General features: G+C 41.1%; 1 protein-coding gene across 1 annotated transcript in view; it reads left to right on the top strand.

Moving 5' to 3' along the window:
- The first annotated feature begins 314 nt into the window (after positions 1 to 314).
- brinp2 (bone morphogenetic protein/retinoic acid inducible neural-specific 2) overlaps positions 315 to 25,939 on the top strand; it is a 214,235-nt gene continuing 188,610 nt past the window's right edge. The window contains exon 1 of the mRNA XM_074650202.1: positions 315 to 1,147. The gene's annotated coding sequence lies outside the window, so the exon portion shown is untranslated. The remainder of the gene's footprint in view (positions 1,148 to 25,939) is intronic.

Raw genomic sequence — 25,939 nt, 5'->3', positions numbered from 1 at the left:
TCTCTCCCTCTCTCTCTCTCCTCTCTCTCTCTCTCCATCCTCTCGTTTCCTCTCTCTCTCTCTCTCCTCTCTCTCTCTCCATCCTGTCGTTTCCCCTCTCTCTCTCTCTCTCTCTCCATCTTATCGTTTCCTCTCTCTCTCTCTCTCTCTCTCTCTCTCTCTCTCTCTCTCTCTCTCTCTCTCTCCTCAGCTCGCATCATCGCAGCACCTTCCCTCTCCTCCTCCTCCTCTGCTGGTTTCAGCCAATCACCGCCGAGGAGGGGTGTGTGGCTTCACAACAGGAGGATGGACGGAGCCTGATGAGGAGAGAGAGAGAGAGAGAGAAGAGAGGAGAGGAGAGGAGAGCTCTGGTGAAAAGAGACGCTTTCCTGAGCTACTTGGGAGAACCAACGCCAGGCTTGACACTGAGTGATGACCGTGGCGCAGAGAGACTCGGCAGACCGGGAATAAAAATACGGAATAAAACACACACAGAAAGAGAGAAAGAGAGAGAGGAGGAAGAAGAAGAGGAGGAGGCGGAGGGTGCACAGTTTGTGGATACCTGCGCGTCTCCGTGGTTCCGGCCGCAGGTGCGCTACAGTCCCTCTGAGGGGACTTATTTTTTTGGTCCAGAGAAGAAAAGAACACATCTTCCTGGGATTTATTTCTCCTATGTAACCTGTTTTTCAGCCCTGAAAGCAAACTTTCAACATCTTAATTCGGAGCTTTGTCAGATCGTGGACTGCTCACTCAGACTGCTTTCTGAACGCGGATTACACTGAAGAGCATCTCCATCCTCCATCTCAAACCAGAGGAGGAGAATTCGCTCCAAAAACTCCAAACTCTTGTGTGTGACGCGGAGCCTTTTTTCCATCCCCATCTTTGCGTGTTTTTATGTGCTGATGAAGAGGACAATGTCTGGATTATTACAGCTCAACCTGCCCAGGGGAAAAGGGGAAGAGTGAGAGGAGGATAAAGAGGTGAAGAGAAGAAGAATAAAAAGAAGAAGAAGAAGAAGAAGAAGAAGGAGGGAAGTCGGTTGCGTTTGGCTGCCGTCCACTATTTCGTTAGTGCGCTCTCCCACCTCTTTTTTTAATTATTTTTTACTGGATACACGGACACGCATCAAGAGACGGCACTGGGAGGACCTGCGTGCAAACCCTGCAGGGTGAGTTTGCGCTGGGAAAAATAAGAAACAGGGGGGATGTAGAAAGAGAAAGAGTGCGCTGCTGTGCGTCTCCGTGCTTTTTACGCGCAGCAGCAGCAGCTCTCCTCGGGTTGTTACGCACACACAAGCCCAGTAATACTGCAGGTCCGGATGGTCAGTTTGCAGTGTGACAGCGTTCACAAGTCGTGACGCATGATCGATCAGCAGAGAGGGTGAAGATGTAAGGATGGAAGGATAGGATCTGAATCAGGTTCGAGGCTCGAATGTGTCCGTTTCCTCAGTAGGAGCCTTGGCGTCAATGTTTGAGCACTGTTGTGCAAACCACATATCAGAGGTCACACGTGGGTCTCGAGACGTCAGCACTCTTTTGATAGAGTTTTTGTGCACATATGTGTGCACATGTGTCTGATTTGAAGGCTTAACTGCAGATACTGTAATGCAGCCCTACAGTCTGACCATGCTGTGGAAATGTATGTGTGTGTGCTAAATTGTTCAGACTTTGCATACTTTAACATGTTGCATTTGAAAGAGTGTGTGTATGAGAGCCACTGTCACATAATTTTACATAGAAACAATCAGCAGAGGGGATGAGGATGGATGGAAGGATAGAATCTGAATCAGGTTGGAGGCTCGAATGTGGCCGTTTCCTCATCAACAGGAAACCTTGGCGTCAATGTTTGAGCACTGTTGTGTGCAAAAGGGGTGCAAGTGCATATACATGTCAGAGGTCACATGTGGATCTCGAGACGTCAGCACTCTTTTAATACAGTTTTTGTGCACATATGTGTGCACATGTGTCTGATTTGAAGGCTTTAATAGCTGTGCAGATGCTGTAGTGAAGCCCTACAGTCTGACCATGCTGTGGAAATGTGTGTGTGCTAAATTGTTCTGACTTTGCATACTTAAACATGTTGCATTTCCCTATGAGAGTGTGTGTGTGTGTGAGAACCACCGTCACATAATTTTAGATAGAAACAAGCTGAATCTGACTTGTCCTTCAACCTCCGCTTTGCTTCATCTCACCAACGAGTGTGTGTGTGTGCTCCTGCGGTCTCTGCTCACCAATGAATATCTTCCTGCCTGCCTGCCTCGCTCATCTCGGCGTGTCTCTCTCTGCCTGCCTGCCTGCCTGTGTGTGTGATATTGTTGCTCCATCAGTCACCCAGAATGCCGGCTACGCAGCCGCGCAATTTCTCACAAATTCTCTGAACCGTGTAAGCACAACATTTACCTGTCAGCTGCTTTTGTCGAGAGACTACTGTACGTGGCCGTAAGAAACCCTGAGAGAGGTGGAGCTGCTGCCTCAGATTTACACTTAACACCCACTGCCACCTCCGGAGACCCCGGGGTGGGAACGAGTCCTGTCAAACAAATCACAGTGGAGGAGGAGGAAGAAGAAAAAAGAAGTGAAAACCCAACTCAAATCGATACATACACTCACATGCACCTGGAGAGTTGAAAGGCCTGTCCGGGGTCATTCCTATGTTCCCAGGGTCCAATGTTCCCCAGATTCATATGGCACATAATGGGAACATGATAAAGGCTCCTATGTTCCCAGGGTACGACGACTGTTCAGGACCCCTTGGTGTCACTTAGGTTTAGGCAACAAAACTACTTGAATAGGTTTAGGAAACTATTGTGGTTTAGGTTAAGATAAGTATGTTTTTGACAACATGGGAATGTGAAAATGTAAATTTCTTAGGTACAAATCATAGACTGTATATAAGAAGTGGACGTAGTCACTGTGACATCACCCATTGGTGTGTGGACTGCTGTTTTGAGGCCTTAAGTTCGGCATTTTGGCCGTCGAAATCTTGGCTTTTTGCAACAGGAAGTGACACGAGAGGGTGGAGCTGAGTAAAACCGAATGCTGAATAAGCATTGTGAAAGGGTTAAAGTTGCAAGATAAAAACACCGACAACACTCAGACCGGACAACATCGTGGTAGCGACCTGTAAATCACAAGGTGGCCACGCCCTAAAGCATCCCCTGCTTTATGGTCTATTTGACTCTAAATGGGACCATAATTTACTAAATGAACATCATGCTGTATTGCAGAAGACTTGAAACTAGTGATTGAGACCATAAACTCATGTTTACAATGTTTACTGAGGTAATAAATCAAGTGAGAAGTAGGCTCATTTTCTCATAGAATTCTGTACAATCAGACTTATTTTTACAACCAGAGGAGTCGCCCCCTGCTGGCTGTTAGAAAGAATGCAAGTTTAAGACACTTCTGCATTGGCTTCACTTTTCAGACCCAAAGTTGTCCACACATTTTCATTCATACTGTATGTGAAAAAAGCTAGTCACTTGTGAAAATGTCCAGTTCACATGTGACATTTTATTTTCAAATTTCTGTTCACGTGTTTAAATAGCAGATTGCATGCGAAAATGTGTGAACATTTGGAATTCACGTGTGAAGGTACAAATCTCACGTGATTTCATGCGCCATGTTTTGTTTCCTTATGTGGAAATTTTAATCTACATGTGAAAAAAAGCCAATCGTATATGATCGTATGTAATGTCGGAACATAGGACCCTAGGAATATTGGACCCTGGGAACATAGGACCATGGGATCATAGATACGCTCCCCTCTGTCCATCCTCATCGTATGCATTTAAATACAAGTGAGAGACATGCTGGACATTTGTATGATAAACTGGAGCACTGAGAGCATATAAATGGAAGGCTGAGTGTGTGACACACACAGAGCTCTAATGACACAATTAATGGTTAATGGCTGTGTGAGTGTACATCTGTGCTGACATCATGACAGGAGGAAGGGGATATTCAACACCCGAGCCAGCGAGTGTTTGGTGTTGATGATGCACATTATAGGATGTGCTCACTGTAAAATACACAAGATGCATAACACTGCAGTTGTTGATATTGCAAACTGTTTGGTTTTTGGCTAAAGCAGGGCCTCCAAAACGAAGTAGATATGTGTGAGACTAGGGCCCGGCTGAATGGCTGAAATCAATATCAGGATATTTAAAGGGTACTCCAGTGATTTAGTATTACCATAGTTAGAGTACTTAAAAAAAAAGTGGTAAAAAATCGATGTTGCAGAGGCCAAGATATCCTGACTTTTCTTACCTTGTTCTTGTCAAACTCCAAAAAATGCCTCGTGCTACGTTTCCCTAACGTAACCAAATAACCTCTTTGTGGTTTATTCTCTCTGTCTGGCCTGTCTTTCAAACAAACTTCATGTCTCCAGTGTGTAACACAGGCTTTCTGTTAAAAACATGTAGTCTACTTTACAAATCTAAAACGAGATAATCCCGTTGATGTTACTCCATTCATTTTCTCAGAAAAAAGACTGTCGTGAACCACAGAAGACATGAAGTCATGCCCCTTTAAGTATAATATTTTACACTATATCACAATATGGCAAATAAAGGCAAAACTGTTTTTAAAGAAAGTGCAGTAACTCTTTGTTAAAAGTTTTTAAATAGAACATTTTTTCAGGACAAAAATAACATGATCACATTGTCTCAATATAATTTTACTGAAAGGTAGGAAAACAGAGTATCCCCACACTGAATCATAGCTTGTGAACTCTATTTGACTGAACAGGTAATGTTTTGACCCTACCTGGTTTTCATCAGGCGAATGGCTAACATGACAAAGGGGTACGCTCTTTCAATAGAGTACTACAGGGAGGACGTACTTTTGTAGGCCAACCAGAAGTTAAAATTTCACGGGTTCCCTCGACAAAAAGCCAACGGGATTTTTCTAATTGAGTTTTGGATTATTGCAGATAATAAATAATCTTGGTGGCAAACAAACGTTTATGATACTTTCACGTTTTGTTCAGCAAGATAATCTCCACAAATGAACGCCACTTATGATTTTTGAAGTGTGAATACAATCGGCAGAAGTATAAAGCAAATGTTAGGCTATAAACTAACTACACCACGGTCGCATGAGCGCGAGTAAACACAACGAGGCTGTAAAGGCGGACGAGACGGCGTGATGACGTTTAGTAGTCTCATTTAGCCACTTGTTAGCAACCGCCTTTTCAAAGACACAAAGGCTTGAAAATTCACTAGTGGGATTTGTACTGCCGTATTTTATATCGTAGAACAAAACGTTAAAATCTATTCAGCTTATGTCCACAGACCTTATTTCAGGCATCTAACTGAAAACCCATTGACTTGATGAGGGAACCGGACGTGCTAAAATGCTAACTCATTTACAGGTTTTAGGACTCATTCTTGTAGCACTTTATAAGATACTCAGGCTACATTATCAACAAAGAGTTGCAAAAAGTTCATCATAGAAACACAAACAAAAAACTACAGACCATCTTGAGATGGCATCACACTAGTCACAACGCCAAATAAGACCAGGGCCGTAAAGTGGAGGGTCAGTGGCCCCTACCCCACTTCCTACCCCCCTACTTCCAGCAACCTTGCTCAGATCACACCCTTCTTGTAGCTTGTCCTCGAGTTGACCCACACTGTTGCACCGGCTGACAAGTTCCTTCATCACCATGCAAGTTTATTTGAACTCAATCCCACACACACACATACACACACACACCGTCCTGCTGCCCCAAATACTCACTCGAGCACCAAATGTGTATTCATCCACCGCTAAAAATAGTCCCCCAACAAATGCTCTATTTCCTCCTGAGTTTGAGTAACGTTTGCTAAAAACTGCAGAGCCCAGCGGCAAGACATTCACATAAACATTTAACTTTCTAAGACCTAAGACAGGAACCTACAAAAAGAGAAGGTTACAGGAACATTTAAAAGTCCTATTTGAGACTATTTGGAGAGAAAATACATCTAGAAAATGTCACACTGAAGAACCACTTTTTCACAATTCCCATCTCTTTTCAGCCTCTCTGATCTCTCTATACAAAAAGTGCACTTACATTATGCTCAGCATGTTTATTAAATTATCGCCCATCCCTACATGAGACCACAGACAGCATTAGACAACACTGAGTAGGAGGGGAGTTCACTGAGACGAGTTCTAATGTAGCTTTTGTACTTGCTGCTTGTTGTCTTGGTTCAGAATCATAAAGCTGTCAGTTTCTGGGGCGATAACCACAGTAGGTGGAATGGAACCTATAATTCACCACTTACTTTTATGCATCCTCTCAGCGCTGCAACATCTCGGGCAAAGCAATGAAATAAGAGGAAAATTAAACCACTTCTCATTTTGCTTAGGACCCCGTGGAATCCGAGTAAAGGCCCTGGGTCGTCCCCAGTCTGTACTTCTGGAACCGTTAATATAGATGTGCAAAAGTACATTCCGCCGTATGGAAATGAGTTCATATGTTAGTATCCCACAGCTGAAATAGATGGGCCTCAACAGGCACATTTCACAGCTAACAACTCCAGATAGGACCTCTTAAAGATGTCAGTTTCATTAGTCTCAGTGATGTAGTATAATTCTGCCAATATTTCTCATTTAAAAAATGTTTTCAAGGTGGCATCTGTGTTTTGCTGATGCCTTTTTCCCTCCCAAGGGCGAGGCATCAGGTTTAATGAATTTCCCAAAAACTGAAAAAGAAAACTAATTTCTCCGAGTCTACTGGAAGCAGCTGAAATATTCTCCCGTCCCGATGATTCAGTCAGATGGTGTACAATTGCCAAAGTCCCAGTGAAAGCACATTCGGTGACAGAAAAGATAAAAATCCATTCGACCTCTCTTATTAGCTCTTATTTCTCCCACTTATTCTTCCTCACATTCTCTCCGACGGCATCACCCCAGGTCGCATATTTTTAACGATGCTCCGTCTCTGACCTGTGCTCTTCAGTGCTTCATAAGTAAAAGTCAGAGCTGAATCCACTGTTGCTCTCATTGTTGTGAGTCACTCTGTGGAAAAAGTGCATCAGCCAAATGCATGTATATAAATGTAAATGCGTGTACTCGGCGTGTATGCCCTTCAGAGATTGAGTAGTGCATACGATATGGCTGTGCCCTTCAAACTGCAAGGACATGGGGAGATATTGAAAATGCAGCCTTTTCAACGATTGATACATAATAGCGGGCTTTCAGATTTGCCACCGGCCTCATCTCTCAGCATGTGAGCTGTCCTTTTCAAGATAAACGGTATACAGGTTTTTTTAAGGTTCAAGTCAGGCTGTGGAACCGTCTTAGTATAATTGAAGTTATTCACAAATGTACAAAGAGTGCTCCGTCTATGGTGAGTGTGTGTGTGTAGGTGGCTATGCAATCCATCTGTCAGCCAGCAGCGGTTAACAATGGGTTTTATTTTCCAGGGTGGGTTGAGAGAATATCCGCCTTATCGGTCACTGCTGAACCACAGTGCCTCGGACATTGTGTGATTCATGATCGTTTTAAGTAGCACTGAAACTATTAAGCAATCAATCTTTTACTCATTTGGTAATTGGTTAAAGAAATTGTTCAACATTTTGTGAAATACCCTCATTTGATTTCTTGCCGAGAGTGAGATAAGAAGAGTGATGGTAGCACTCTCATGTCTGTGTGCTAAAGGCTTAGCATCAGGACAAGACAAGGCCAAGAAATACTTTCACACAAACCACAAATTATCAAAAATCTTTGTTTTTAGGGCTGTCAATTGCTTAATCGCATGATAGTCCATAGTTAATTGCGATTAATCGCAAATTAATCACACATTTTGTAACTGTTCAAAATGTACCTTAAAGGGAGATTTGTCAAGTATTTAATACTCTTATCAACGCGGGAGTGGACAAATATGCTGCTTTATGCAAATGGACGTATATATTAATTATTGGAAATCATTCAACAACACAAAACAATGACAGATATTGTCCAGAAACCCTCACAGGTACTGCATTTAGCATAAAATAATATGTTAATATAATACAACTTTAACTAATAATGAGTTACGTTTTTTTTTTTATAATTTCTCTTATTAATTCACATATTTTAGGTTCATTTACTTACACAATCTTTTCATGATTATTTTTTTCCATAATATATTATATATTTAATATTGAATGCTTCAGATCCCATAGTAAACAAACATGTTAACATGTTATATAGAGCATGTTTTAATAGATAGAATCTTGTTTATGGTCACAACTAAAGGAATGAAATGCCATCAAAATATTCCAGGTACAAAGCACGGCAAAGTACACAACTCAAACCTTGAAAATAAGCTGCCTTCTAACCTCTTCTGTATTTATTTACTGCAACGCTGCTATTTCTAACCCTTTTGTGAACCATGTAGGAGCATTCACCAGCCAACCTACAGGTATTGATCGGCCCACAGGATGTTTTTATGTACAGTGTATGTGGTGGTGATAAATCTTTAAGCAATATTTTCAAGCTGGATCAGGCTGTTGTTCCCGTGCAACGTGGTCCTAATTGATTATTGATTGACGGAGGTGTGGTACCGTTGTATCTCTGTGCACTAATATGGTTTGTTGAAGGCGTTGATGACAGAACTGAAGCGGGCCCACGCTCCTGTGAGATATAGACAGTAGGTGGTATCTTCTCTTAGCTGTGTGTTGTGACTGCTGCAGGTTTCTGACACACACTGAACCCACACTGAGTGAGTGGACGGACTGTCACGTTGTACCACAGACTGTATATAAGCAATGGATGTGGACGTAGTCACCGTGATGCCACCCATTGGTTTGTGGACTATGGTTTTGAAGCCTCGAATTTGTCATTTCGGCCGTCGCCATCTTGTTTTTTTTGGAACCAGAAATGACATGAGAGGGTGGAGCACAACCGAACGCTGAATAAGACATTTTTAGGCGACCAAAATGTTACAGTTACCTTTCATGAACTGAAAACACACTGTGAAAGGGTTAAAGTTCTAAGATGAAAGCACGGACAACTCCCAGAACGGACAACGCCGTGGTTCCCGATACCAATTCCGATACCTGAACTTTCGATATGTTATTTAACAGTTGTTTACTACTGCCCATGTATGGATGTGATATGATTACTATCTTCGTTGTATTGCCTGGTTCAGGTTAATCCCTTCATAAAACATGAACAAATACGTATAGTTTTACTTATTGGATTTTCCATCGTGAAATGATACCAGATGTTGTTCTTGACAAACGACCTGCAATCAGTTCTTCTTCGCTGCTCTAAAATAGTAGTTGCCAGTGGCAGCCATGATACGTCCAGGGTGACAGCACAGTGAAGGCTGCTGTTATGGAGCGGCGAGGAAGAATGGATTTCTGGTTAAACATGTTGATTTTTTTCTGGGTTAATAAATTATGGTATCGGAATTTTCAATACTGGTATCTGTGTCAGAACAACTCTATTTCCTGAGGTAATGAATCAAGTCAGAACACTTCTATACAATCAGACTTCTTTTTGCAACCAGAGAAGTCACCTCCTGCTGGCTGTTAGAAAGAATGCAAGTTTAAAGCACTTCCGCATTGGCTTCACTTTTCAGAACGGGAGGTCGCGGGCGGCCTTTGTTGTAAAAAAGCCTGTCAAATGATTTCAATCATAACTACGGGTATAAAAAACACATCTGATTATTTCACAAAATAATTAACCTGTCTTCGGTCAAACAACCAAAATGTTGTCATATAAATTGAATGAGGCTCATCATATTATAAAGTCTTCATCAAACCATACATGACATTCAACGTGAGTAAATGAAAGTAACTTGGCCTTCAATGCTGCGACTAAGGATTATTGCACTTTTTGTTTTAGTGAATCTGTCACATATTGTCTTGATTAATCAGTTACAGGGTAAGTTTACCCAAATAAACTTTCGGTCCCATTTCTGGCCACTATTGATGTCTAACAATGCGGATTGTTTTTGTAGTAATAAACAGTTTTATTTGTCCAGCTTTTGTGATTTCTGCCTGACATCAATACTGTGGAGGTGAATGGAATTGTGTTTGTAAAGCCGACATAATTGAAATATGACATATATAAAAAAGGACCAGCAACTCTGTGAATCTGTGTCCCCATTATAGGCCTGCTCTGGATGATCCACAGACCTCACTGTGAACAGTTTCTGTGGCCTATTCCACCACTTCTAACGCACAATGAAGTTTACCAGACTTGGGGGAAATAGAAAAGAGCTTTCAAAATTGCTCATCTGCCTGGAGGATTGTGGATCGCAAATCTTCGTTGAACTGAAGACTTCACTGATGTCATATGAAGTTCAGGTTGACATGCAGGTTGAAGAAGCCAATCAGTAGTTCAGCCTACAGCGTAGCCTCTTGCTCTACAGGAGGAGCTTTTATCACACTCAATGCACATGTGCGTCATGATCGCTGTCCAAGGTGCTGATCCTGTGACCCCTGTGATGCGTGAGATGTCTGACTACCTGTCGGTCATGCTGATCAACAGGGTTCCCGCTCTACTGGTATGGAGGACAGAACCTGCCAAAATAAAAAATAAATGGATGAATAAATAAATGACTTGATAAATAAATAATTAATTTACCTTTTATTTATTTATATATTTATTTATTTATTTATTTTTTATTCATTCATTTATTTTTTATTTATTCAATTATTTTTCCTGATCAGCAGGGTTCCCGCTGTAATGGTATGGAGGATGGATGCTGGCAAAATGAAAAATAAATGACTTGATAAATAAATAAATATGTCATTAAATGTAGCAAAAATAATATAAAAAATAAATGCAGCCACTGATTAATTGATACAATCTGACATAAATTGATATTTCTGTTTTAATGCAAAAATAAATGAATAGCTAAAAAATAAATAAAAAAATATATAAATAAATAAAAGGTAAATTGATTAATTCAAAGACAAATAAATAAAAAAGCAAATTATAACTGGAAAAATCCATTTATGTTGCATTTTATCAATTAATTAATTGCTATATTTATTTTAATATTTTTGCAACATTTAATGACATTTATTTATTTATCAAGTCATTTATTTATTTAATTTATTATTTTTTTTATTTTAGCAGGTTCCTTTCCTCCTTTACCAGTACAGCGTGAATCCTGCTGATCAGCATGAACGACGGGCAGTCAGACATCTTACGTATCACAGGAGTCACAGGATCAGCACCTTGGACTGCGATCATGACACACATTGTGCAGAGTGAGATAAAAGCTCCTCCTGCAGAGCAGCAGGCTGCTAGGCTACGCTGTAGGCTGAAAAACTGACAGGCTTCTTCCACCTCCTTCCATTCATTTATTTACTTATTCATTTATTTTGGATTTTGGCAGGTTCTGTCCTCCATATACTGGGAGGGGATGCAGTCTTTTTTATTTTAACTTGGTCATCTCTGTGCTGGTATGAGGCTGTGGGTCAGCTGTCTGCAGGAACACGGCATCATGCTATTCTTTAATTATGACAGACAGCCAGATGTCTCATCTCATACATATCAGGCTACAACATCATCTGATCTAATTCATATTTATTTATAGGCTGTTTGTTGTAAAAAGGGGGGGGGGGGGAGGGGGGGGGGGGGGGGGGGCAGCCAGAGAGCTGGAGCCTGTAAAATAGTTGATTTAGCTGCTCTTTATTCTAATCAGAGAGTGGCTGTATTTTTGTATCTTCACCTCTTTTTATGTTTGTTTGTTTTGTGATCTAAGGAGGAGGGTGTTACATTTTTTTCAAGTGAAGGCCACAATGAAAATATAAATAAGGCTCGAGAGGGTATTGATTTTTTTATAAAATGATAATAATTTCCATACCGTACCTAACGGCCTTCAATCTGCTGATTTCAGGCTTTCCACCATGTTGTTATTGCTGCAGCGATTTGCTCACTTTTGGCTCAAAGTCGGTGTTAAAGGGCGTGTAGTGTATTTGGATTGTTGGTAAAAAAAGAAAAGAAAAAAAAAGACCCTTTGGTCTCTGAGAAGTTATACATTTAACCAGAGATTGTATGGCTAAATATAAGAGAAAAAAAAAGAAATACATATATTTTTAGGGCTGTCAAAGTTAACGTGATGGTAATGCGTTAATGCAAATTTGTTTTTTAATGCCACTAATATATTTAATGCATTAGTTAGCATCAGTTTTAAAGCTAGAGTGAAGATACTGGTATCATATGAAACTATAAAACCTAAGAATCCATTGGAACCAACCATGTTATACTAGCTTGTCATAAAGGAGGCTAAATAATGGTCCAATCTTGCGCTAAATTTTGGGTGGCTGTTTCAAAGGGGTCCCTTGACCTCTGACCTCAAGATATGTGAATGAAAATGGGTTCTATGGGTACCCACGAGTCTCCCCTTTACAGACATGCCCACTTTATGATAGTCACATGCAGTTTGGGGCAAGTCATAGTCAAGTCAGCACACTGACACACTGACAGCTGTTGTTGCCTGTTGGGCTGCAGTTTGCCATGTTATGATTTGAGCAAATTTTTTATGCTAAATGCAGTACCTGTGAGGGTTTCTGGACAATATTTGTCATTGTTTTGTGTTTTAAACTGATTTCCAATAATAAATATATACATACATTTGCATAAAGCAGCATATTTGTCCACTCCCATGTTGATAAGAGCATTGAATAATTGACAAATCTCCATTTAAGGTACATTTTGATCAGAAAAACAATGTGTGATTAATCACGATAAATATTTAATCGATTGACAGCCCTAAAATATTTACTATATAAGATTTTAAAAGTGAAAAATGACCATCGGGAGGTTCCCAGAGCCCAAGTTGGCATCGTCACACCGTGCTTGATTAGTCTGAGACACACAGAAATATTTGACAAACACTCAGATGTATTCAATTTCCAGTCATGTCAAACAGAGAAAAGCTGCCTTTCCTCAGATTGAAGACACTGGAACCAGAGGAAGTTTTACATTCTTGCTTAAAAAATTACTTAAACCATCTATTATTTATCACAACTGGTTGACAATTATATATTTTTAATGATGAAATGAATCAGTAATCATTACAGCAGCAATCCCCATTCTTTGATACGATGTTAGAAATAAACTCCGATCGTAAAGTAGGTAACTGTATTGTAAATGCACATCTCTGTTTTAGTAGCGCTGACCTATAAATCAGTGCTGCCAGCAGCTACTATACTGAGCTCTCTGAACTTCTTATCCAAAAGATTGGCACAAAAACACTAAAGATAAAGAAAAATCTCAGTCATTAGAAACAGCACCTCGGGGGGAAAAGGAAAAGAAAAAAGAAGATGAAACAATAGGCCTAACCACCAACACCACCACAAACCTTGGAGATGTGCCTGGCTTCAGTGGCTTGTTTAAGGCAAAAGTGTGTGGAGGGAGCGACATGAAAGGCTGTTAAAATCTTTCTTTCTCTCTCTCCTCTCTGCCCCTTCTCTTTGTACATCAAAGTGTTTGTCTCTGCATGCGTCCCACGGCAGCTGTAGTAGGAGGGGATGAGGAGAATCGGCCTGAGTGAGCAGTGTGAACGCTCCATTGTTTCCCATATGTACATTAATCCTGAGCCGGAGCTCCAACATGGACTGTAGCAGTTGCTGACATTTCAATCTACGCAGGGGGTGGACGAGAGTGATCGGGGCTTGTGTGTGTGTGTGTGTTGTGGGTGGGGTGTGTTTAATACCCTTTTACCATGGCATGGAAAAAAAACAACAGATTTCTTTTTTATTTAATCCATTGAGGAGGATTTTTTTTTAAGCTGCTTCCGAATATTCTTACGGACTAAGCTGTTGAGTTGTGCAGAAAAATGTCCGTCTTATTAATGAGTTTTTCTTTGGAAAATCTGTTTTTCCCATGAGGCTTGAGGAAATTGTTTTGCGGACACTTTGTTTTGGGGAAGGTCAAGCACAAAATATTTGCAAAATGACGACTTTGTTTTCTCATTTCTGTCGCTGGACTGAAAAACTGACCTCTGAGAAGCTAAACATTGTCACAGGAAGCTGCAACACTGAAATGCTTACAAGAGAGTTGATGTGTAGATTGTCTTGTAGTATGCCACTCCTTAGATTGTATACTATGAGATGATAGAAACTTACCAGCACAACAGAGATTTTTCTACTCAGTGTATACAAAGATAACCTATAATATCTCTGTTTGCATTAGGTCATTGTTGGCTTATGTATTTTGTTATTATCTATCCAGCAACGTGAGCCATTAGTGTGCCTACGCAAGCCCCTGTAGTGTTAAACTACTTAGTTAGGTTTAGGAAAAGATTGTGATTTGGATTAAAATAACTAGTGAAGAAATGTCACTTATGTACGGAAGTTACGTGACAAATAAGTCAACGTTTGGATTAAAATAACTATGGAAGTGACGTTATTAACGGAAGTTACGCAACAAATAAGTCAGTGTTTGGGTTAAAATAATTACAGAAGTGGCAATACTTAAGTACGGAAGTTGCGTAACAAATAAATCAACATTTGGCTCAAAATAAATAGGGAAGTGGTGTTACTTAAGTACGGAAGTAACGTGACAAATAAGTCAGCGTTTCGATTAAAATAACTACGGAAGTTATGTGACTAAATCTCCTCCCTACTTGGATGTTATTGCTCTTTATACTACGTCACCTGTCCTGGCTCGCAATTACGAGGCTTACATAGGAATTGATTACATGGGATATATCCAAATTATATTGCATTACTTCTCCTCAGTATAGCTACAAACAGTCTGTGAGATCAGCCTGCCTAACTATAGAACTTCTCTTATGATGAATCTGTCTGTAGGTGGCGCTCTTTTACACCACCCAACACTCATCCCCAACAAATAAACTGCTGTCGATGCAGAGCAGGGAACGCATCACATTCTCTGGACAGAAAGAGGCAGAAAAGACATTCAATACCACTCACCCATGTTTACTCGAGGATTGCATTACTGTTCTCCTGCGATTGAAAACCCTGCATTTAAATGTAGTGCATTGTTTGCTTTTAATTCATGTATAAGTGATGTTGAGTCGGAAACTTTGTCATCCAGGTCCCTGTCAGACGCTGGAAGCAGGAACATTAAGGAACACCAAACTCTCTCAGCGCTTAAGCAGTACATTATTCATGGCTTCTCCCACACTACAACGTCTGACGACTGCATGCGAGTCTCTTTCTCTCACCTTCTCCTCATCCACCTCCTCTTCCGCCTCTCCTCCACCTCCCGACGATGATTAGGAAAGACATTTATTGGCGAGAAATACAATGATTATAAGTTGCGGCATTGATCTGCCTATTGAGCTAAATCATCCAGTCATTGGCTCTGACAGCCAAACTCCCCCTTATTGATTTTTACTGTTGCCGTTGAAGGAGATTTAACCACCACCACCACTACCACCACCCATTCCCTCTCTCTCTCACACTCACACACACACACAACTTGCCTTAAGCCAAACAGGTTATGCTGCAGAAATGTACCAACTGTATACTTTCCTGACCCACTTTATCAGCATTCATGTGCTCAGTGCTTGCGCAAGCATTCAGTCAGTCCTCTTCGGTGCGGGAGAGAGATTCGATAGGAGGAGAAAGGGGTGGAGAGAGATGGAGGAGTACGGTCACATACACTTTATATTCATGCTGTTTTACATCATGCATGGAGGGCTGAGAATTTGCCAACCGTGCGAAGGAAAAGATCGAGTCAAACAGCACCTTGTCTCTCACATCAGTAAGATACTCGTGGAATACATATCGCAGCCAAACATCGGCCGTATTCCCTTCAGATCGAGTGGGTTGCTTCAAAGTGGAATGAAGTGGAACGGCCGGATGCGCTTATTAAAAACATCAGGCTGCTGCATCAGTCCGACAGACTTTGCTTGAGAACATCTGGGAAGACGCCATAATGGCTTGGTTTAGACACGTCACCGCAGCTCCCCGCGGGTGGAGCGTGCATCGTGGTTACATACGTGAGGGAGGTGGAGAGGTGAGAAGATCTCATACTCTCAATGGTGTTATGTAGTGGACAGATGCCAACAGGAGGCAAGTAGATAGTCAAGAGGTACACAAAGAATAACGCCTCTCAAAGGCAATCAACACAATTAAAAATATTCACGAAATTTAATCTTTTTCATTCGTGTACATAGACACAAATTTCCCTTTTTTTTCGTGACGCTCAGCACGACTCAACAACCTATTTTTCATACTTTTTCCTACGAATGTCCAGCAACACGCGACACACGTGTCAATTTTTGTTCCAGTCTTTTAACTACCTTGCAGGAATAGATCGACTTGGTTAGGCTTAGGCAACAAACTACTAAGTTAGGTTTAGGAAAAGATCATGGTTTAGGATAAAATAACTCCAGAAGTGCAGTAACTTAAAGATAGGGTCGACGATGTTGGAAAGCTAGCATAATTTGAAAGTAGCATCGCCTCAGGAGCTCCGTCTAAACCCCCCCTCCCCTCGGGGCTCCTTCCAAGGCAACGCCCCCCCCCCCACACACACACACACATGCACGAGCACCGCCGCATCGTAACTACTTCACAGACACAGAGTGGAGAGAGGACCTCAACTCAACACGATACCTGATGACAAGTAGCCAGACAGTGCTACTGCAGGGCTTAGATTTCTCTTCCATTCTCCAGTAAACTTGCAGCGGCGACGCGCTTTGAGTTCAGGCTGGTGCACGCCAAGGGTAGCGTACGAGCAGGGAGGCCTCCGATTGGTTCTTTCTAAGCGGACCGCGACGCAGTGATTGGTAGACGTTTTTACAGGATTACAGCAGCTACAGATGACGGCTCTTCTCCGGTCCTTTTTCAGAGCTCATCAGTAATGGATCGCTGTCGAGGTTTAAAGACCATTTCAACCAATAGAACAAATAGTGGAGACTGGAGAACATCATCAACCCTGTTAGTACGGAAGTTACATGACAAATAACTTTGACTAGAAAGTCCAAACATCTTTATGCAACAACACTTCCTGATACAGCATTTAGTTTTATGTTTTTAATACTAGCCGGATTTACAATATAATTTGTATGTATCCACAATGTTAGAGTATTCAATTGATAAAAGCATCTGTTTGGCTTTATGTGAATCACAATGATTTAAAAAAAATAAGAACAGCGAGGCCATTTAAGTGCAGGATGAGTGTTGTGCATAACACAGCAGAGTTTCTGTGTTCATTATAATCCCTGTTGAAAATGGAATATCAGCAGTAGTGTATCAGCCTCCCTTTTGTTGTTACAGGGATACTTAACTAACTGAAAGTCAAGTGAAAGAAAGGAAATAACTTCCAAATAAACCGTGTCTCTAATAATGCTAATTTATTCGTTGAAGAGGCATTTCTTTCCTCGTTTTACTGGCTCGGTTTCAGCAAAGTTAAAACTCCAAATTTGTCTGGCTCGGTTTGCATGCCTGATTACATATTTAATTCATGAGAAGACATTCAAAAATGCGGGCTAATAACCCTCCCCCCCTTCCTCCCGCATTTTGGCTGACTAACCTAACATACGCCTTTGAACTTATTCATGCGTGCAGTTTTGAGAAAAGTGCTCGTGTGAATCTGACATCGCATTTGACACCACCAAAGACCAACACATGGATTTTCATTCCGGGGGCATGAATATTGTGAAATTAAATACTTGGGAGATATGTGTGTGTATGTGTGTGTGCGTGTGCGTGTACTATCTTTGAGAGAGTGAAATAAGTAAGAGACTTTTGATCTCAATCAATATTTATGAATAATAAAGCAGTTCAGGGAAGAAATACAGGCCGATACATGAGATGTGTGCAGTTGAGAAGCAGCTCGGAGCAGCTTCGGAACAAGAGAGCGCAGCGCGGCTAAAAGGCACGATGGGGAATGTTCAGGAAACATGTCTCAGGAAACATGTCTCTTATCTCAAGTGCAATGTACTATAATATAGAAGACATGAGGCTGTCCTCAGCACTAAACATATACAGAGCAGAATGTGCTTTGACTGGTTTTGCCCTGGGTATTTTCCTCTCAGGCTGGTTGTTGGGGATGTATGTAGCCCTGCAGACGCCACTCAGGACTGAAAACAGCTTGTGAAAAAGTTGTTTTTCCAGGCCATATGTTTATTTACAGTTAATATACTCCTAAAAGGATGGGGTATAATAAGTTTAAAGGCACATACACAAACCATCAACATAAGATTAATATAATATAACTGGATAATGAGAACATACATTGCACCTGTAATGTTAAACACATTTGATCCTAATATCCCTGACCAATGCCATACGTGTTATATTCAAAGTACTTTATATCATTGCTTGTAGGAATGTGAGGTGGTTCAACAAGTTTGGACAAACTTTTTTATGTCAAAATTCAATTCAAAATACTGTCAAAAACACAGTTTTTGAGATAAAATTCGGAAATGTACTACTCTATATACATCTACCGTTTGATATCAATTGAGTAAAAAATGTGGGAGGAGATAAGTTTTATTAGTTTTACAGATATTTGTGAGTGATGGACCTCATAATTCCTGCCATGTTGAAGAATCTGGATATTTCTGCTCACTAGGACCTACACTTTGGTGGAACTTGCAAAGTTGTAGCATGCACAGCTGATTTGTTATGAAGTTTTCAATTTCAGGCATTTGCTGTAGCACCATTAGGACTATTGGCCCACAAAGCCAGTTGAGGAAGTTTATCATAGGACTAGACCTTTGTGCAAAGAGGGACACAAAACAACTGTCTTGCTGTAGCTCCACCACCTCATATAAAGGAGAGATGAGGTGGTTTGGCACCAGAAAACGTTAAAAAGGGATGTTGAAGAACCGGGTTGATAGGCAGGAGTAGTGCAAAAAAAAGAAGTGCCATTTATTAACAAAAGGTTTACTGAAGCAAAGAGCAAAAATGAAATCCTGGAATTTCAATAAAACTAAATTAAACTGAAGCAAAAGAACACCAAACAAAAGAAAGCTGCAGCCTCACGGCATGCTGCCAGCTCTTCTCTCCTCCTACTGCAATGAATGGCATTTTATCTTATAAACGAACAAGCATCCAAATCATACAAAAATAATTAAATTACCATTAATACAAGATCTCTAAATTACTGCTGACATCTCAATCTATCTAGGGGCACTCATTGCATACCAATGAGCACAGCAAATGTCATTTACTGCAGAACTATCTCACCTATATTCCTACATCTTAACAGAGCCCAGCTCCTCTCTGCTAAGAGGACAGAATGAGGCAAACCTATAAACACTTTTCTTGATTAAGCTCCTGAGCAGCTGATCCACCCCGACATCCCAGACAGAACAACTACAAAAACAACTCCTATGAGCCCATAAAACAAACAAACTGAAGAAGCTTCTCCTTAATTGATAATGTATCAAATTAACTGAAAAAAGGAGGAAGGCAACATTTTCACACATATGCTTTTATTTTGTTTTTTGGTTAGATTATACCAGTCTCAGTTCTGTATCAATAAAACAATAATTTTTTCAGGGTTAGTACTTTAATAATTCACGTCTGAAACCAAACCTGTGCACTATGAATTAATTAGATAAGAAGGTCAAACATTTTCTATGTTTCAGCTTCTCAAATGTGAACATGTTTTTTATTTTCTTTCAGTGCTTGTGTACATACATCTGGGTATCTGGAGTAACTCATCCATCCATCCATCCATCCATCCATCTGCAACCGCTTATCCCGTTAGGGGTCGCGGGGGGAGTAACTACCAAACCCCAATCTAAGTAGCTCCAACCACAGCTTGAGAACTACGGGCCTTTCTTAAATTGGACCCTCCCCACTCCCACTCTGTGACGGAGTGAACTCCGTTTGTAGTCACACTCCCAGCTGAATGAAGCACCCTTCTTTAAGTTGGAGGGTATAAATACAGCGGCAAGCTTTATGGGACGAACTTCCCTCTCTCCATCGGAAACTGTCGTAAGGTTTCGTAACCATGGTTTTGTATCAAGCGGATAGTTCACAGTATTAAGACTAAAACGAATATGCAATATACAGAGAAAGTAAAAATAAAACTTACTCCCATGCTTCTTTGGCGGCATTTCTTTTCCTTTTTGTTTATAAACATCATCTTCATTTGCAACAGCCCCCGTAAATATACAACACTTTACAATCAAATGAACACGTCTACTGTTTTCTAGACCAGACAAGGGTAGATTTGATCCTAAATACAATGTAACCTTAAGTTGTTAACGTCTGTACGACAATATTAAATGTCTATCTTAGTCTAAATAGTTAACTTTTTTACGGTGGTTGCACAAAATTACATTTGTAGGAAGCGTGTTCCATGAGGAACACAAAACGCCGTTGCACGTGGCCAGTAAGCGAATAACCGACGTCTACTCCCCGCTAAATGGTTTGGAACGGAACTTAATATAGCGGACCCTTCGCGCAAATGTGCAAACGGAATGGAAGTAAGTAGGGAGAGGGTGTAGGGGTAATTTGAGAAAAGACCCATGAGAACTACCTTTGCAAAGGTGAACCGTATTTTCTCATAAGCCAATCATAGCAGACTATGCTTCTTAAAGAGACAGGCTCTAAAACGGAGCGTTTCAGACAGAGGGTGAATACAGTTATATTAAGACAGACAGTATGAGAAAATAATGTGTTTTTGAACATTAAAGCATGTAAACATGTTCTAATAGAAACCCAAAATACAAATATGAACCTGGAAGTGAGATATGTGACCTTTAACAGTTGGTCGGACTGGCATTTTCAGACATTTCAAACCCTCGTTGGTCAAAATGTCCTTGACCTCCTAATATTTGTGTTTAAGAAAAATGTAAGTTGCTTTGGATAAAAGTGCGCCAATAATATAGAGTCAACAAAGTTCCTACATTTTTCAGCATTTTAGGTTATATTGAGTTGATTGAATTAATTATAGAATCATTCTTGGGCAAAAGCAGGTTAATCACATTATGTTGTGAATGCTTCTGCTGTATTTGAGACATTACGACGAACCCACTACACTAGGAAGTCTTTGTTCTGTACTTGCCTTCCTCCCGCTATCAGAAGTCGGTCCAAGTTTGAAGCGTCACTTTCAACTTGGCGTCTCCACTGATCCTGCAGTCAGCCGTGATGTGCCAACTCCACTGAATAGCTTTAACAGGATTGGACCCTCGCCTCGACGGTGACACACTAAGCCAGTCAAGGTCACTAACAGCATCACATAAAAGAAGACATCAGCTCTTAATGAAGTCATACATCACATTTAGCATATGGTTCAATTAGAGGCTTCATAGAGATTATTGAGATTATATTATCCCAGTGCATTCATTAGCTAAGCTCCGATAGTCGCCCATCTGATTAAAAGCTGTGAGGGGGATTTGCTGCTATTGACTGGGAGAGATCCAAGCAGACGCTGGTAATGTAGCTTACATGTTTGGGGTGTGTGTTTAATCGCCTAAATGCGTGAGTTGTTATGTAAACACACTTGAAAGTGTACATGTGTTTACATGTGGAAACACCGGTGGCGGCAAATGTGGCTCGTAAACGCTTGTGTGTGTACTCATCTGTGCCTAGTGGCCAAATAATAAACTTTAAAGTGTGTGTTTACATGCTGTGTGTGCGCGGTAAAGTCGGTGTGATGGATAGAGAGGTCATGGACCCGCTGTTAGATGAGGTGATGAAAACAGAGAGGGTGCGTTGGAGTTGTCATGACGGAGCTTGTGGCTCTGTTTTCACACAGTGTGCTTTTCCATCAGAGTGTCTTCATAATGGAGGATATTTTTCACTGTTGTTGGATTGTTGTTCCAGTTAATGTGCTATGATTGACTCTCTATACCTAAATGGTGTTGTTTCATCATGGGATAGTAAGTTTTTCCTTTAGATGATATCAGTGATGTTGCTAGATATGGGTCATGCGTCTCTGACACGTTAAAAGCACGCATTCAACTCGCTATCGACGCACCCCTTTTCCCCTGATAATGCTACATTGTGAACAACAAATATGCTGTATTCAGGATGGATGGGTAAAAAAAAACAGGAATTTCACACAGGAGACATTCGTATTTGTGTCCCATGTGAAACCAAGTCAACGTAGCAACACTATTCACCGTAGTTTTACTATCTTCGGACTTCACTAAAGCCAGTTAGGTAACAAATGCAGTTATTTTACGTAACAAACATTCATATTTTAACATAAACCACAATCTTTTCTAACCAAATACTTCTGTTGCCTAAACCTAACCATGTAGTTTTGTTGCAAAAGTAAACCTAAAGAATAAGTAAACCAACCAGCGATGTAAGTTTATTTTGAAAATACAGAAACTGACACGTCGTACCTGACACGTCCAACACTGATGCTAGAGGGGTACCTAGAGCGTCATAGTTGAAGCGTAGGACCACTGACTAAATTCTGAAAAAAAAAATTATATATATATATATAAATACATATATAATTTTAATATATTTTGTTCTTAGCCACCGTTTATATGTCAATCAATTGTATAAATACGTATTGAGCCACTCTGCGTGAATGGTGGAAATCTAATAAAACGGCCACACAAAAGTATAAATGAGATCTAAAATAAAATCAATATAATATGATCTTTCTTTCCAGAAACAACGTCCTGGCTACTCTGAAAAATCCACATAACACACTGTCAGATGTATTTATGGGGATTATTTCTTTAGTAGAAAGGATTTCCAATAACTCAAATCAATACTAAGTCATTCGTTGTGGCTCCTCTCAGATGAAGGTGAAGTGGTCGAGGCCTCTGGGAGGACAGGACAGGAACAGAGGGCTCTGCCTGGGCCAGCTGCTCCCTCTATTGGAACTAAGGACACTCTACTCTCCTGGATACTTACAATTGCATTGCTCGACATGTTGGGGATGTAATCTAGAATTCCCTGAAAATGCTGTAAAATGACAACTAATCTCGGTGGCACAGGTGTGGCTGGATGTCTTTTCCTCTGTGTGATTGCTCTGTCCTGTGGGTCTCTTCCTCACACACACACACACACACACATATAATAAATCACGTCTGACTCTGCCCACCGAGCGGCCTATCCCGGGGTCATCTCAAAATCACCATTTAATGTTTAACGGCAAAAGCTGGCTTTGATATCAACGGCAGATAGAGTGGGATTTCTTGATTGCCTCGGTCAAAGAGGCTCCGCTCGCTGAGAAAATGATTTATTGGACACGGGGAAGTCGGTGGAGATCAAAGGAGACGGACGAGCCTCCGACTCTCAACGCGGCCCGGGAGCAGGCTGGGGCTCGTCCAATCACTCGCGCCAGCGGGGGCCCCTGTCACCGCTGTCACTGCTTTTTAATTGGCCGCCGAGAGAGAGAAAGAGAGAAAGAGAGAGAGAGAGGTGTGAGGAGGCGGAGAGGAAAGGGAGGGCCGAGGGGCCCCTCAGGTCACCACAGAGCTCAGGCTGGACCCCATTACTCAGGGAGGAGATAGGAAGGGTCAGCTTGGGTGGAGAGTCGCGGAACACTGATTATACTGCAGAGAGAGGGAGAGAGAGTTTCCATTGAAGTGCATGAGATCACTCCGCCGCCCTGTCTTCTGAATCGGAAAGAGGGCGACGGGACGGAGGAGAGGAGCAGCAGAGGTTGCAGCAGAGAAAAGAGGAGAAGGCAAGAGAATTAAAAGCGTGGAGAGAAAAAAAAGCAAGGTATTGATTTTTTATGAGAGAGAAGATTTGCTCCCAAGATTGAGAGCAATATCATATTAAACCCTGTTGCTGGCCCAGAATGAGAAAATAAAGTCTGTGAATCAACTCCCCCCCCCCACATCCCCCACCGTCGTGTTTTTTTTTAATAACTTCCAGCCCGAGCTGCAGCACCAGAGAATTACAGCTCGTGAGATAATTGGAAAAACATCAGCATCGCGGAGGCATGGTTGGCGGAGGAATACGTATTATTCACGACGAGACGTTGTCTTGGTATTGTTACGAAGAGGGATGAGGTTGTAAAAGTGAAAGCTGACCTTTGAGTTAATAGTCATCATAACGCAAAAATACAAATTCCATAAAAGTTTGATGCGCATTTATCTGAGAGAACTTAAACATTTAAAGCTGGATTAGGCAGGTTGGAGCAAATATGATTAAAAAATATATATTTTTATAAAACAGTCACTATATCCTGACAGTAGTGCATGAGACAGGTAATCTGGAAAATATCATGTTCCTCTGTGTCCTCCGGTGCTCCTAATGGCATCTGCAAGATTTCACAGACCGGAGGAAAACAACCAATCAGAGCCGAGCTGGAGCCTTGCCGTCTCTGAGCAACTGAACGTCAACTGATCTCAACATGGCTGTCGGGTCACAAACTTTCTAATTTTACAGCTAAACAGTACACTACAAGATGTTTCTGAAAACAGTTGAGGTGAGAAATAGGCATTACAGTAACAGAATATTGATTCACATTTTGTTTGATCGGAGTTTGCGAGTGATTGACAGCTGCCTCCGTTCAACGAACAGCCAATAGGAACACTCTCTCTCAATGAAATGACCTGTGATTGGCCAAAGTCTTCTGTCACGGACTAGATTTTTTAAAGCTTGAAACCAGAGCCATGATGTGGTGCAGAAGTCTAGTTTTCTCTCAGAACACTTGAATTACAATATGCTGAAAGATTATTAGGGAATTTTTGCCTAATGATGTCAAAAATAATCTGCCTACTGACGCTTTAATATACCATGCAGCAGTTTGACAGCACTTAATACGATGAATTTATGGCATATGTCAACGTCCTTCCATCCTTGGCTAATTACCGGGCACAGCAGTTGGATTCTCGCGATATCACGAGATCGCATGAGAATTGCGGGATCACATATCACACAAAAATCCATCGTCAGGCTTCAAGTAATGCGTTTGTGTCCAGCAAACCAGATCCAATCAGCGTCCTGTGAGGAGCTACTGGCAGCTACGGGCGTGGCTTATTAGGTATGTTTGAGACGACACGGAAAGGCGACTGTTTGTTCTAAACAAACAATGGCGGCTCCTGAAGAGGTTAGCGTAGATGCTGCAATAGCATCAGTTATATCAGACCTGGAGAGTATTTCTTCATTGAAAGAAGAGCAAAGAACGGCACTGAAGGCTTTTCGCGATGGAAAAGATGTTTTCGTTCTTCTCCCGACTGGCTACGGCAAGAGTTTGAATGACAGATGGTTCATCTTTTCAGTAGTGAAGATATGGGTGGGACTCCGGTCAGTATATATGGAAGACTAACATGGGGAGCTTGTGGAATAGGTTGCTGGATTTACCAACCAAGAGGGATGTCAGTAGAGTAGAATCTTTTGGGAGTTTTGTACTTGGAGGAAAAAGGGCATATGAAATATTTGATGCACGTTAAAAAGTGTTTTGTTCGGGTTTGCTAAAAGCCACTGAAGACAAACCGTTTCACTTGTGGCTCTATATATTTAATCATTATTTTTTAGCAGATACATTTATCATGTCTAAATTATTGATTTAGTGTACGTTAATGCATCTGAATAATCCCTTGACCCATCCTACCTACATGGGTCATGCAGATGACCAGATATGCAAATAGAAGTATTTATAATTTATTCATTCACTCCTTAAGTAGTCAAGCTTTGCATCATTATTAATCTTGATCTAAGTCTTTTTTTTTGTCTTATTACAGAGTGAAAAATAACAAAAGCTCCTGTTGTGCGGGCATTTGCAGCTCAGAATGGTGTAGGACATTTACTGCAGTGAAACCGCACCGCCACACAATATTAACACTACATCAGACGTGTGTTCTGAAACTAATGCACCGAAAGATTGTGTTTGCATATCCTCTGCATGCTGGTTGTTATGCAGCACACTGACTGAGCTCACAGAGTGTAAAGAGGGACAGCGGAGAAATGGGGAAAAATGGAGATTAATGGCTTATGCTTAATTAAAATCTCCGGAAACTAATGGTGGGAAAATTGAAATGTTCCTTATAGAATAAATTTCCCACCACTGGCCGGTTTCATAGTACAGTGAAGCAGAGTGTGACCATCTCGTGATCTCTTCTATGTATTATAGCGTTTCCTGCATGTAATTGGAAAGTGGGAGCCGTCGAA

This window comes from Sebastes fasciatus, chromosome 11 (genome assembly GCF_043250625.1).
Source record: "Sebastes fasciatus isolate fSebFas1 chromosome 11, fSebFas1.pri, whole genome shotgun sequence".
Lineage (NCBI taxonomy): Eukaryota > Metazoa > Chordata > Actinopteri > Perciformes > Sebastidae > Sebastes > Sebastes fasciatus.
Note: the sequence above shows the minus strand (reverse complement) of the source record. Positions and strands in the feature narration are given on the sequence as shown.